The 13,712-nt window shown below is 36.3% G+C and overlaps 1 protein-coding gene across 1 annotated transcript in view; it reads right to left on the bottom strand.

Annotated features, from left to right (window-relative positions):
- Positions 1-13,712, bottom strand: part of LOC100982199 (cytochrome c oxidase subunit 7B2, mitochondrial) — a 170,480-nt gene that overhangs the window by 99,503 nt on the left and 57,265 nt on the right. The window contains exon 2 of the mRNA XM_014344682.3: positions 6,759-6,813. The gene's annotated coding sequence lies outside the window, so the exon portion shown is untranslated. The remainder of the gene's footprint in view (positions 1-6,758; positions 6,814-13,712) is intronic.

The following is a 13,712-nucleotide window of genomic DNA, read 5'->3' as shown; positions in this document are numbered from 1 at the left end:
GGAATTTGACATCCTGTGAAATAATTATGCTGCCTCATAGGTAGCACTTTAAAAGAAAAAAAAAATCATGCATGTACTAGCATTATGTCTTGCACTGGGAATAATTTAAATCATCTGTAATATTATAAGTGATCTAATATATATTTCTATACAACATGCAAACATGTATAATATATATATTTCAGAAAATCACTCTCAGTAAAATTAGATGACATAATTGGCATTCTGTATTAGATGAAGTGTGCAGGCCGACTATAGTCACAGAAGCCAGTTTACTTATTTTTAAGGAAGGTTGGACTTGTGCCAAAGAAAAGTATCTATAATTCACTATCAGAAGTGGTGGTCATGCATCAAAGCATAACTTGGTCCATTAACCCTGGGTAGAGTAACAGTATGGAGTATGTTGTGATAGCATAAACATACCTTGATGCCTTATTGGTATTCACAGTTTCTCTCAAGTGTGTGGTGTTAAGGCGCACTGAAGATGGTCAGTCCTTACTATTCAAAACCTAGATCATTGGCAGCTTTCATTTCACTTGTCTTCTGGGAAAACTGTGTGTCACAGTTGGAAGAAGTGGTAATGTGCTTAAATTTCCTTCTGTAGCTTATCCCAAGACCTGATAATTCCGAATGGCATTTGGCCCAACCATAGAAATTTTATTCCAGATTAATTTTGCCTTTCCTGGAACTTTTTTTTTTTAATTTCAAAATCTGCACCAAATACATCTCAAGATCATGCCATGAAATCAAAGTCCCCAGGCCCTGTTTTTGAATCAGGTTCTTCATGCATTTAGCGCCTTTTCAAAACATCAACTCATTATAATTTTTATGTTTTATTTTAGGAATATTTTCTCATTTTAACTCCTTTGAGCCTCTGTGATTTTATAAATAGTATCCTTATTATGGTCTGCTTCTGGCTTTTCTCACAGAGACTTTGCTGAGACTCCCAGAGTAGAGCAGCCTATTTTTGTGCTCTCTTGAGACTTGTTCCCTAGCCCTCCCTCATTGTGAATTTGTTCTGGGCTGTGGGCTGCCTGATGTTTTGATGTCTCTGTCCATTAACTAATTCTTGCCTTTCAACCACAGAGCTTCAGTTTCCTGTTTACTGCCCTCATTGTTACAGCTCTCTGCTTAGTGCTTCAGTCCGCTTGTCAATAGCATCCTTGGTAACTTCCTGTGTCATCCCCAGCCCCTCCTTCTCCACAGATTGCTTTTCACCAATTTGGCTTTCCAAAGACAGCCTGTCGGCAGCTCAAAGTCCCCTAGATTGAGCTCATTCTCATTATTATTAAGAGGCAGTAAGGCCGACACAAGTAGGTGACCACCTACACTGTGTTATTGAAAAGGCACAAGGAATTAGTCCTGTCCGGGCTGCCAGAAATTCCACACGAGCGATTCATTTCCTGATTATCGAAATTTTTCATATTTTAGGGCATCCTGATCAAAATGCAAATGATATCTTCTGTCAATTCTCAGGCTTTTCTACGTAACTACTGTTGTGCCTATCATATTATATATTCTATAGTACACTGTATTGCTTATTGCAATTAATTTTATGTTTCTGTGCCTTCATAAGACTGAAAGCCATTTGCATAATAATGGTGTGTCAATACTTATATCTTAGTGTCTAAGGTAGTACATGGTAATGGTGGGTCTTAATATATGGTTGTTGAATTAAAAAATACAAAATATAGGTGGGGAGGTGAGAAACTTATACCATTAACTTTTAATGCATTTATTTTAACTGTAATACTAATGAGTATCCATTAGGGAACTGAGACAACTGATGCAACAGTAAACCCAGATAACAAAGGCTTCAACACAACCTGAGGACGTTCTCTTAGTAGTGAAAAATCCAAAGGAAGGCAATTGCTGGTATTGATTTAGAAGTTTAAGGATGTCAGGGCTAAAGTCTCAGTAATTTCTGGCCTTTCCCTCAAGGTTGCAAGGTGACTGCTCTAGTTCCAGTCATCATGTCTACCTTCCAGGAATGAGAAAGGAGGAAGTGGCCTGAAGGAAGATGAGGCAAAAATCTGTATCAATAAGGCAGGACTTTCCCAGAAATTCCATCGGATTTTTGTTTATATCTCACTTGATAGAATTATGGCAGAATATCTTTCATACCAACAAGGAGAATTAGAAAACAGGGGACTTCTGTATTTGTTTTTGTCTGCAACAATAATAGGATTCAGCAGGTAGGAAAGAGAGGATATTATATTAAATAAGCCACAAGAACTCTCTGTCATGAGGGATAGTTGGGTGCACTGAGGAGTACATGAGTGCTGAGAGAGAGTCAATGTAAATAGAAGAAAGGGCATACATGAAGTCAACTAACAGCTGCTTCCCCATCCTGCCCACTAATGGCTGATAGTAGGCATTTGATCTATCAGCTTTAAAACCTGACTGAAGGCATGGGCTTCATGGGACTTCTAATACAACATCTTTATATTTTTCATTCAGCCTCTTCATGAGCTTCATAAATAATGCTTTTCCTGAACACTTTCAATGTACCTCGTACTGTGATACAATAATACCTGCTTCAAGTTGTCCACTGTAAATAGAACTTTGCAGTAACAGAAGTGGACATAAGGCCTTTAGTGGCCCACTGAAGAGGTACCTAATTCAGGCTGGGTGTACGCTTGTGCAGTGGGAAGTTAGTCTGGGAAGGATTACAGTAAAAAATAAAAGTAGAGCTGGGTTTTGAAACAAAAATAAAAGGACTCATTAAATGAAGAAGTACAGAAGGCTGTCACTGACATACGGAGTTGGTGCATAAAGACAAAGGGAGGCAAAGAAAGCAAAAAGCATTCTAGGATCTGTAATTTTGTCAGCAGAGCAAAGCACAACATTCAAGGAGTGAGGACAATGGCAGGCAGTGAGAAAACTAGAAGAGAGGTAAGCAAGAACCAGAAGATGGTTTTGAGCAATGAGACACTGAATTATTTTAACCTGATATTAGTTCTATGCCTCAGAAAAATTAGCCTGCTCTTAATTGATTAGAGAGGAGTAAAAATGGAGAGGTGGAATCCAGTTAGGAAACTATTCCAATTGTTCAAAGTATCAGGGCCTAAACTAAAACAATATCAGAGGTTCCACAGACAGTAAACAAGTCAAAGAGCCCACTTACCAAATGTGCTCTGTGTGTGTGTGTGTGTGTGTGTGTGTGTGTGTGTGTGTTTAAGATGGGCTGGCAGGAGATGCCACTGTAGGGCAGAAATGAGGGTAAAATACTAAGAAAACTCCCATTTCTTCACTCATTCATTGGTTCTGTTAAAGGTTAAACTGATTTTCATAAGGTTAATTCGTGTTTGGGATAATGTGCTACCTTAGTAAGACATAATAATATGCATACATACTCATAATAATGCCTATACATCTGACCCAAGCAGGACATGACACAACCTAAACAAGAAAACAGTCACTCAGCCATTGAGGAGCCTAACAATGTGCTCTGAATTGTGATTGAACAGCCTAATTCTTAGAGCAAATCTCAAGGACCAAGGAAATAATATGCAGCACTAGATTTTATTAAGCAAACAACAGGCGTGTTCACGCTGTGTTTCTGTGATGAGCTACTTAGTAGCCCTCAAAACTACTTACTAATGAAATGAGAAACTTATTACATTGGCCTCTGTAGCAACTACAGGAAATCTGGTATATAAAAATCAAAAAATAATTCTTAACCCATAAAGAAAATGATACAAGCTTCACAAAGCCAATGCAAGTAATTAGACACTTAAATTGAATGGCAATGCACATCAAACTTATACTATGCTCCCAGGTCCAGGAAACAAAAAACACAAAATAAATGGTGGATTAGAAGGATGCAACAGTTTCTAAAATTAACATTCCTTTACCCCGATTTTATATTATTCATAAAGAAGCCTTCAAGTTCACTAACCTAATACCCCTATTTGTTGTCACTGCTATTATCAGCTCAATCATGGTAATAACAAGCAATGTCTTAATGCACCACCTGGTTTGAAAAAACTTCATAGAAGAATAAATGCCCAAAGCAATTCTGGCTTTCAGACAAGAGCATCCATACAAAATGATTCCTCTATGCTTTCCCTGAAGGTTGCTTTCCTCTATGTGCAGTGGGAGATTATTTGACAGTAATGACAAATGAATTAACAAATCAGTAGACATGAATAAGCATGATTAAATTAAATGCATAGCACAGTGGTTGTGAGCTCACTTTTTTTATTTTATTATTATTATACTTTAAGTTTTAGGGTACATGTGCACAATGTGCAGGTTTGTTACATATGTATACATGTGCCATGCTGATGTGCTGCACCCATTAACTCGTCATTTAACATTAGGTATATCTCCTAATGCTATCCCTCCCCACTCCCCCCACCCCACAACAGGCCCCAGTGTGTGATGTTCCCCTTCCTGTGTCCATGTGTTCTCATTATTCAATTCCCACCTATGAGTGAGAACATGCGGTGTTTGGTTTTTTGTCCTTGCGATAGTTTGCTGAGAATGATGGTTTCCAGTTTCATCCATGTCCCTACAAAGGACACGAACTCATCATTTTTTATGGCTGCATAGTATTCCATGGTGTATATGTGCCACATTTTCTTAATCCAGTCTATCATTGTTGGACATTTAGGTTGGTTCGAAGTCTTTGCTATTGTGAATAGTGCTGCTATAAACATACGTGTGCATGTGTCTTTACAGCAGCATGATTTATAATCCTTTGGGTATATACCCAGTAATGGGATGGCTGGGTCAAATGGTATTTCCAGTTCTAGATCCCTGAGGAATCGCCACACTGATTTCCACAGTGGTTGAACTAGCTTACAGTCCCACCAACAGTGTAAAAGTGTTCCTATTTCTCCACATCCTCTCCAGCACCTGTTGTTTCCTGACTTTTCAATGATCACCATTCTAACTGGTGTGAGATAGTATCTCATTATGGTTTTGATTTGCATTTCTCTGATGGCCAGTGATGATGAGCTCACTTTAAGTCAGAAAGACCTGAATTAGAATCTTGGCTTGTCCATTTATGAGGCTTCTTAGCATCACTAAGCCTCATCAATAATATAGAAATAATAATACCACATTCATACACTTGTGAAAAATAAGGGGTGTCATAAGGTACCCATATCTGGCATATAATAAGTTTTAAGCACATATTAATGTAAAGAATGTATTAAGGACATCCTCTGAAGTAGTGATTTGCATTCCTCTTTTACAGAAAAGACTGAGACTCCGAGAGAGTCATCAACTTGTCCACAGTCATGATTTTTACAAGTAAATATGAAAGCTGGGATTCAAACACAGGTCTACTAAGGCAGATTCATTGCTCTGATTTTTTTAATCTATGTTTTTAAAAACATTCTTTCAACAAGCCAGGAATTAATGTAAATATTGTACTGAGCTTATGGTTTCAGAATCAAAGGAGAGAGGAACATAGAGAAAAAAATAAAAACAAAAGCAGTCTACTGCAAACAGTTCACAATTGTAGTTCTGCAAATTATTAAATTTCAAACAATTTATATGAGAAATGGTTAAATCAAGATAATTTAGTCTGAAGAAGAAACAATTAGGGAAAATAATTGCAATTATCAAATATACAGAAATGTGATTTAGAATATTATGTGTACTTTCACTTTGCAAGAGTGGTTTATATTCCTAAAGGATTAAAAATAAAATACAAGAAAAAAAGTTACAAAACAGGTACTTTGCTGCCAATTTTGGCTGCAATTCTATGGGGTTATTCCCTGGTGGCAGGTAATAAATAAGAGTCCTATTTATGACACATGGGTGAATTATTTTGCTTATATTTGCAAGTTATATCACCAGAGAGGAGTTGCTGGCTTGTAAGGAAATATCAACATTTGGGTTATTTAGTTTCTACACAATAGATATTTTAAAAGCAAAATATATTGTCTGAATTCTCATGTTAAATTATTATAATGTCCATGAACTTACCAAAAAGAAATTGTTCACAGCAATTTGCCACTTAACAAAGTTATTACCACCAAATAACTTGATTATCCTGTAAAATTTTATCGCAATATATAATTTCATACTTAATAAATGACATATTATTGGCCATTAGCTTGACTGAGGAAGTTTAGGAATTAAATATTCCCAAATTCGGCTTTCAAGCTGACCACTGACTCCAGACACGGTCATGGATAAAGACAAGAAAAATATTAAATACAAATGTCTAGATGGTTACACACCATACTGACCAAGTGAACCCAGCAAAAAAGGCCCATCACCATCTAATAGCAAAATGAAATTTTTAAAACGTCTAAAAGTCACGGAAGCATATAAATATACAACCACACCAGGGGGCGCTCTTAACACTGAAATGATGGATGGCATATTTTAAGACACGTGGTGGTCTCAGCTGGCCAAATGAAAGATTTTCTAAGCATGTAGTACTTGGCACAAGTGCTTATCTTTTGAAAATGTTTGCTGGCAATACACACATTTTCTTTTGTATCCAACTGTTCGTGTAGTTAAGACTATCAAGTTAGTCTATCAAGTAAAACATTTACTGCTGATAAAAAATATTTTATTTTTGAAACATTTGTCTACTTAAACTGACATCTGTCTCTTTGTGTAGTTGGGCTGATTCTCAGTAATAAGCATCGTGCTTAAAAGTACATACAATTTTTTAAAAATGAATTCAGTGTGAATTTTATTTTTTACAAAATTTCCTACCAGAACTTTAACTTTTACTTTGTGAAAGTGTAATGTAGGTAGTGTGGGTCTTTTCCATATTTTCTCGTTACCTGTTAGAAATCTGAAGTTCAAATGCTCTCCTCAGAAAGTTTCAGATTCTGCTTCCTAGAAAAATGCAATTAGAAAATTAGTGTCAGATTTCAAAGACAATGAAAAAGCCAGAGGTAAGTACAGGCTATGTTACTCAGAGAAAATCACCATATACTACTTCATTAACAGTAAATATTGTCATACAAATGATATCTGATTAAAATAATTTTTAAGAAACAAAGTTGAAAAGGAAGCATCGTAAAGCACATGACAAGGGCCTAGCTACCTGTTTTCCAATAGTGGTAGAGAATGAGTCTTTAAACTTTTCTCAACCCATGTGGTTGAGATAACTCTCTTTTTTATACCAGCTACCTTCATGAGTCACCACTCACCTGTACCCAACCTCAAATGGAAGGTTCTGGCCAAGGTTTGCCTAATATGCTTGGAGACTTCTCAGCAACTTCTTTCATGCAAGTTCAAGGAAACAGAAATGGACTTCTCTAATGTTTGAGCCCTAAATCAAATTAACCAGCATACTAATGCCTCAAATGTGGTTGAAAGGAATACATTTTTCATTCTATAACAATAGTGAGGATTTAAAGTTTAAAAATCTAGAGAAAATGATACATTTATTTACTACTTTAGAGTATATGTGAATAACAGAAAATCCCACCCAAAAAGCAGATATTAATAGTTCTCAAGGATGTAGGGACACAGAAAAAAAGAGCATAGGATAAAAGATAAACAGTCCACAGAAGAAAAAACCCTGGAGGGGTATGCTGGGAGAGGAGTCAGGTGACTACCACTGCCTGTTTTACCTCCTTCTTAATGCTTGGAGTGAAACAAGCACTGAGATATTCACCAAGGTACATGTACATGTTTGGTGAGAGGCAACATTTGATGTAAAATAATCTGGCATATGGTTAAACTGCATGAGTATCCATCAACAGCAAAGTCAGAGGCAGTGGTGTTGGGGTTCTTTGTGGTCAATCTGACTAGAAGTAGGTTCTGAGCCAGTTGCTAGGAAATGGAGATAGACTTTACCCCCATTAGGGCTGGAATGGTAACCAGAGGGCTACCAAGTAACCTAAATTTTAAATCAGACCCTAGTGCCAACTGAAGATGCTAAACAAGAAATGGCAAGTTTCAAACGTTTTGAAGGTAAAATAGTTTTGTAAGTGATTATGAATCCAGGATTAATTGAAGGTGCTGCAGATACCAAGGTGAGAACAAGACTAACTGCGTTATTTATTCATTCATTCAACAAATACTTAATGAGCATCTATTTATATACCAAGAACATTTAACGGCTTCAGATAAAGCAATGAACAAAAGAGACAGCGATCTGTGTCCTCATGAAACTCACATTCTAGTAGGAAACAGGGACCATAAACAATAAATATAATGAATAACCTATATAGAATGTTGTAAGATTATAAGTACAGGAAAAAAAGGAGAAGGGAGAGCAGTATAAAGGACACTTGGAACACAGGAAGGAAAAAAAATAGATTGCAATAGCAAAAAGGTGAATAGGGTAGGACTCATCTGTAATGTTTCACATATCAAAGGCCATGAGGGAGGTGAGGGAGTCAGCCATGCAGTCTTCTGGGGGAAGAGTGTTCCAGTAAAAGGGAACAGTGAGTTGAACGGCTCTAAAGTGAGAGGGTGCCTGAGCTGCTCAGAAAACAGCAAGTTAGCCACTATTCTGGAATGGAATGAAAAAGGGAACAGTAGTAGAAGAGGCTAGAGAAGTAACAAAAAAGCCAGATGGTGTAGCTTTTACTGGGAATAAAACAGGAAGCATTTTTACAAAGTGGAGAGAAATGGTCAGAGACTGAATATATTTTGAAAATAGACGGGACAGGATTTTCTGATAAGCTAGATGTGGGTATGAAGAATGTAGAGTCAAGGATGATACAAAGGTTTTTATCTGAGTAAGTGAGCTGGCATTTAGTGAGGCTGGAAGAGTGTGGGAAAAAAACAGGTGATTGGTGGGAAATAATTATTCTGGGTTTAGATATATGAAATTTGAGATGTCCACTAGATCTATCCAAGAGGAACTATATATAAACTATGCAGTTGGCTATACTGGTGTGAAGTTTGAGGACGATCAAATTTAACACCATAGATATAGCCGTTGAGATGTAAGAAGAAATGAGTGCAGATAGAGGGGAGAGGACAGAGAACTAGCCCTCAAGTGGACAGACTCAGGTGCTCCATTATCCTCACCTTCTCGTGTTCACATCCCTGTATGATTCCCATCTCCCAGAATGTAGGCAGGATCTGTAACTTGTTTCTAACCAATAGAATATGTGACGGTGAGATGTATGTGAAGCAAGCAGTCATGTAGGGGAAACAATCTGGCAAGGAACTGAGGGAAGCCTCTAGAAACTTAGGGCAGCCTCCAGCTGCCAGCTTGCAAGGCCTTCAGCCTCCAGCCAACAAAACATAAGGCCCTCCCTCCTATAGCTCAAAGAAAATAAGTTCTGCAGAAAACTTGAGTAAATTTAGAAAGAAATCCTTCTGAAGTCAAGAATTCGGATGATATCCCAGGCCCAAATGATACTCTGACTGCAGCCTTGCAGAAGACCCAGGTAAGCTGTGAGCAGACTTCTGACACACAGAAACTATGAGATTAAAAAAAAGTCTGTTATTTTAAAGCACTACAATTTGTAGTAATTTGTTATGCACCAATGGAAAAGTAACGTAATTCCTGGGTTACTCCAGCATTTGCAGGCAAGGGAGCTAAGAAAGCGCCAATAAAAAGACCAAGGAAGAGAAAGGCCAGTGAGGTAAGAGGAAAACCAACAGAAAAGCATTTCAGCAAGAAGTTTCTTGCCAGCTTTCTCAGAGAGGAATAGACAAAAATGCAAGGGAAAATTGAATCTTCTAGAAGCTGACAGGTAATCAGCATTGAAAACGACAGGAGAAGCCAGGTTCAGCCACTTCCACTCCAGCCTCAAGGTCCTCTATTTTACCCCTTCTTAGCAGAAGGTGGTAAGAGGCAGCGATGTTGCATGGAAATTGGTAGAAGCCAGAAAGTGTTTCTGTTCTTTCTGTTCTAGGGGCTCATTCACTAACCACACTAGATTTTACATATAAAGATTTACAGTTGATTTTAGCACAGATGAATTTTTTGGGGAGTGGGAGTCCTTGTAACCTAGCCAAGCTGTTCACTGCTAAGTAAATGACATTCAGCCTTACTAGGCTCCTGAGAAGACCCAATTAGTGTCAGAGCTGTGCTAGTTCACTGTTTATGAGGCTTTGAAGGTTGGTATTTCAAAACTCACTAACTAATGCTAATTAAAGTCGGCTCATTTTAATTACTAAATCACTAACATACCTATTTTTAAACTTTTCATTGTTATAAGACATGCTTGGATTGGCTTTTAATTTATTTTTCAAAAAAATCAATACAATCAAATCTAATGAGCATTTATTATGCAAAAGGCCCTGAATTAACTAGGTATAGCTCAGTGAAAAAAGCTGGCCCTGTTGCTTTTTGTATACCTATAATTTGGATGCAAACTTATGCTATTTTTACTGTTGAACAAAAACTGTTTTACGCCCTAATGTGATTAGTATTCAGCTTTAATCTATATTTATCTATAGGGAGCATACTATTTTCCCATAACTCTTTGAAAGCAATTTTTCCTCTATTCATTCACTCAACGAAGATTTATTGAGCACTTACTTAGTTACACAAAGTGGAAAAGTAGGATTTAAAAAATAGCGTATTTAAAGTTCTGTAAGACACATCCAAAATGTGTCCCTTTTATGTATTCAATACACTTTCTCTATGTATATGTTTACATACATAATATATATGGTGTGTGTTTGTGTGTTTATGTGTATATATATTTATATATGCTCAATCGTCCCTTGGATTCCATGGAGCATTGGTTCCAGGACCTCCCTTGGATACCAAAATCTTCAGATGCTCAATTCCCTTACATAAAATGGTGTCATATTTGCATATAACCTATTCACATGCTCCTGTATACTTTAAATCATCTTTAGATTACCTGTAATAGCTACTACAATGTAAATGCTATGTAATTACTGTGACACCATTGTTAAGGGAATAATGACAAGAAAAAAAGTCTGTACATGTCAGTACAGTTGCAATTCTTTCCCCAAATATTTTAAATCCATAGTTATTTGAATACATGACTATAAAATCCATGGATATGGAGGGCTAACTATACACACACACACACACACACACACACTTTATATGGCTCTGCAAGTGCTAGTAATACAACTCTGCCCCTTGCACCATCAGTTTCTCCCCAGGTTTTGCTCCATCATCAAGGCTAAAAGATTAAATCAATTGCTCCTATGTTTTGCTTTGTTTAGTTTAGCAGTGTTCACTTCTCTCAGTAATATCTCTGACATTGTGAAACACAGAGAAATATAAGATTAGATCATGGCGTGGAGGAGTTTTTAACTTATTTTATTACTATTTTCTATTTTTTAAATGCCCTCCCCATTTGAATGCAGACTCCTCCACAACAGAGGCTCCTGTGAACTTTTCACTGATGTAGCTTTTAATGGATAGTATATGCTCAATAAGCATTGACTGATTAGCAGCTTTCCAAAATGATTTGAGGTGGCTTGCATGAAAATGGAAATAGAGACTTAGAGAAGAACATATGCTGTTAGATAAGCATGTATAAATTACAGCTAAATAAGGTATTACATAATGTTTAATACAGCTTTTACTTAACAATTTAATGAATTGGAGACAATGAATTTTTTTTATTATACTTTAAGTTTTAGGGTACATGTGCACAACGTGCAGGTTAGTTACACATGTATACATGTGCCATGTTGGTGCGCAGCACCCAGTAACTTGTCATTTAACATTAGGTATATCTCCAAATGCTATCCCTCCCCACTCCCCTCACCCCACAACAGGCCCTGGTGTGTGATGTTCCCCTTCTATTTTAAGAATATGTTCATATAACTACCATACTTGAAAATTAAGTCTAGCCCTGTGCTTCCTCACAGCTATCATAAAAAGAGAAACATAGATTGTGTAATTGTATTTCCAACTAAAAGATGTTTTTTTATCAACAACAAAAATTTTCCTGAGTGGTAAATTCTAGTAAGAATTTATTACAAGGATGATTATACTAAAGCAAAAATAAGAGCATGTGTCTTCCTTAATGGTCTTAGGGAAGATAGATAAATTGATTTAAAAATGAGATACTGGATTGAATAAGATACAAGCCTCCTCCTAGGATTTACACTTTGATTCTGTTAACTATTACTCTTTGTGTTATTGACACCTCAGTAATTAATCATTAGGACAAGCTGGTGAGCATTTTCAAGACGGAGCGGGAAAAGCAGACTGCTAAATGAACAAAAATTTCTTGTACTTTCAAAGTGCACAATGTATTCAAATAATATAGATATCTCACATAAAACATCTCAATATACCTCAGTATTAATATCTATTTTCCACTTCCTAAAAGTGTAAGACTTCATTTCATTTTAATATAAAGTGCCACATGAAGTTACATGAGTGAACACATTGTTAGCCTGTAAAGCACTGAAAAAATATATAAATTACTAACACTGTAAAGAAGTAAAATTATTTACCACAGTATTATATAAGCGACAGCAAACTGTTATTCTTCACTACTGTACATAGGTCGAACATATTGCCTGCCAATACAATGCTCAGCTACTTAACCCACTGCCCCTGTTTAGTGCAATCATTAGGTGGTCAGGCTTTGTATTATGTGTCCAAGTACCAAAAGGGCCAGAATTGACAAGATTACCATTGTAATCTAAGGACAAGGAATCCATTAAGTTTGCTTGTGACATTCAATGAGGACCGGTTCAACTTAAAAAAATGATGTTGCCAATTTATTTCCTTCTCTTCGGATGTGAACTAAGAAATACCAAGAACATGAAGCAGTGACAGACTGTGACAGAGGCATAAAGAAAGAGGTAATGCAAGTTACTGGGGAACAAAGGCTTAGAGAGCAGTAGAGCTGCTATTAGAGATCTTCTGGCCCATGACAGGATCCAAGAAGGTAGGTGACTCCCGAGAGGACTGGTTTTGCAGTTAGATATTAATCCACTTGTAACAAGAAAACACCTTTGTCTTGAGATAACTTGAGCAAGTATTATTTGAGAGGAACCAGAAAAGATAAAAAAATTGCATATCTAAGATAAGCAAAACTAGTTTTAAAGTATTCTTAGATATTTATGAATTTCAGTTTCTCTTACTCCAGATTTAACATAAAACTAATTTCAAATCAGACATGAAAGAAGGAAAATGAACTCAATGAATTTTAATAGTATTTTAAACATTTTATTTTGAAGTAATTCAGACATAGATAAAAGCTGCAAAATTAGTAAGCATTCTGTTATATCCTCCACTCATTTCCCTAATATTAACAACTTATATAACAAAAGTACAGGAAATTAACAGTGATACAATATTATTAACTAAACTCTAGACTTTATTTGATAGTCACCCGTTTTTCCACTAATGGCCCTTTTCTGTTCCAAAAGATCCTATTCAGGATCTAACACTGCATTTAGCTGTTTTTTCTACTGAGTCTCCTCCAAAATGTAATAGTTCCTCAGTCTTCCCTTTTCTTTAATGACCTAGATACTTCTGAAGAATACTGTTTTGTAAAATGTCCTTCCATTTATGTTTGTCTAATGATCTATCAAATTACAATGACGTTATATATTTTTTGATAAGAATACTACAAAAATGGTTTTGTGACTTTCTTAGTGCATCAAGACCAAGGGGTTCACATATTTATCAATGTGTCTTATTCCAAATGATGTTTACCTTGATGATTTGATAAAGCTGGTGTTAACCAGGTTCTCCCACAGATTTCTTTTTGTAGTTGGTAAGTATCTTGGGAATATACTTTGAGACTATGCAAAATTCTGTTTCTCCCAATTAATTTTTGTATCCATAGGAGACTTTATGACATATATTA

This window comes from Pan paniscus, chromosome 3 (genome assembly GCF_029289425.2).
Source record: "Pan paniscus chromosome 3, NHGRI_mPanPan1-v2.0_pri, whole genome shotgun sequence".
Lineage (NCBI taxonomy): Eukaryota > Metazoa > Chordata > Mammalia > Primates > Hominidae > Pan > Pan paniscus.
Note: the sequence above shows the minus strand (reverse complement) of the source record. Positions and strands in the feature narration are given on the sequence as shown.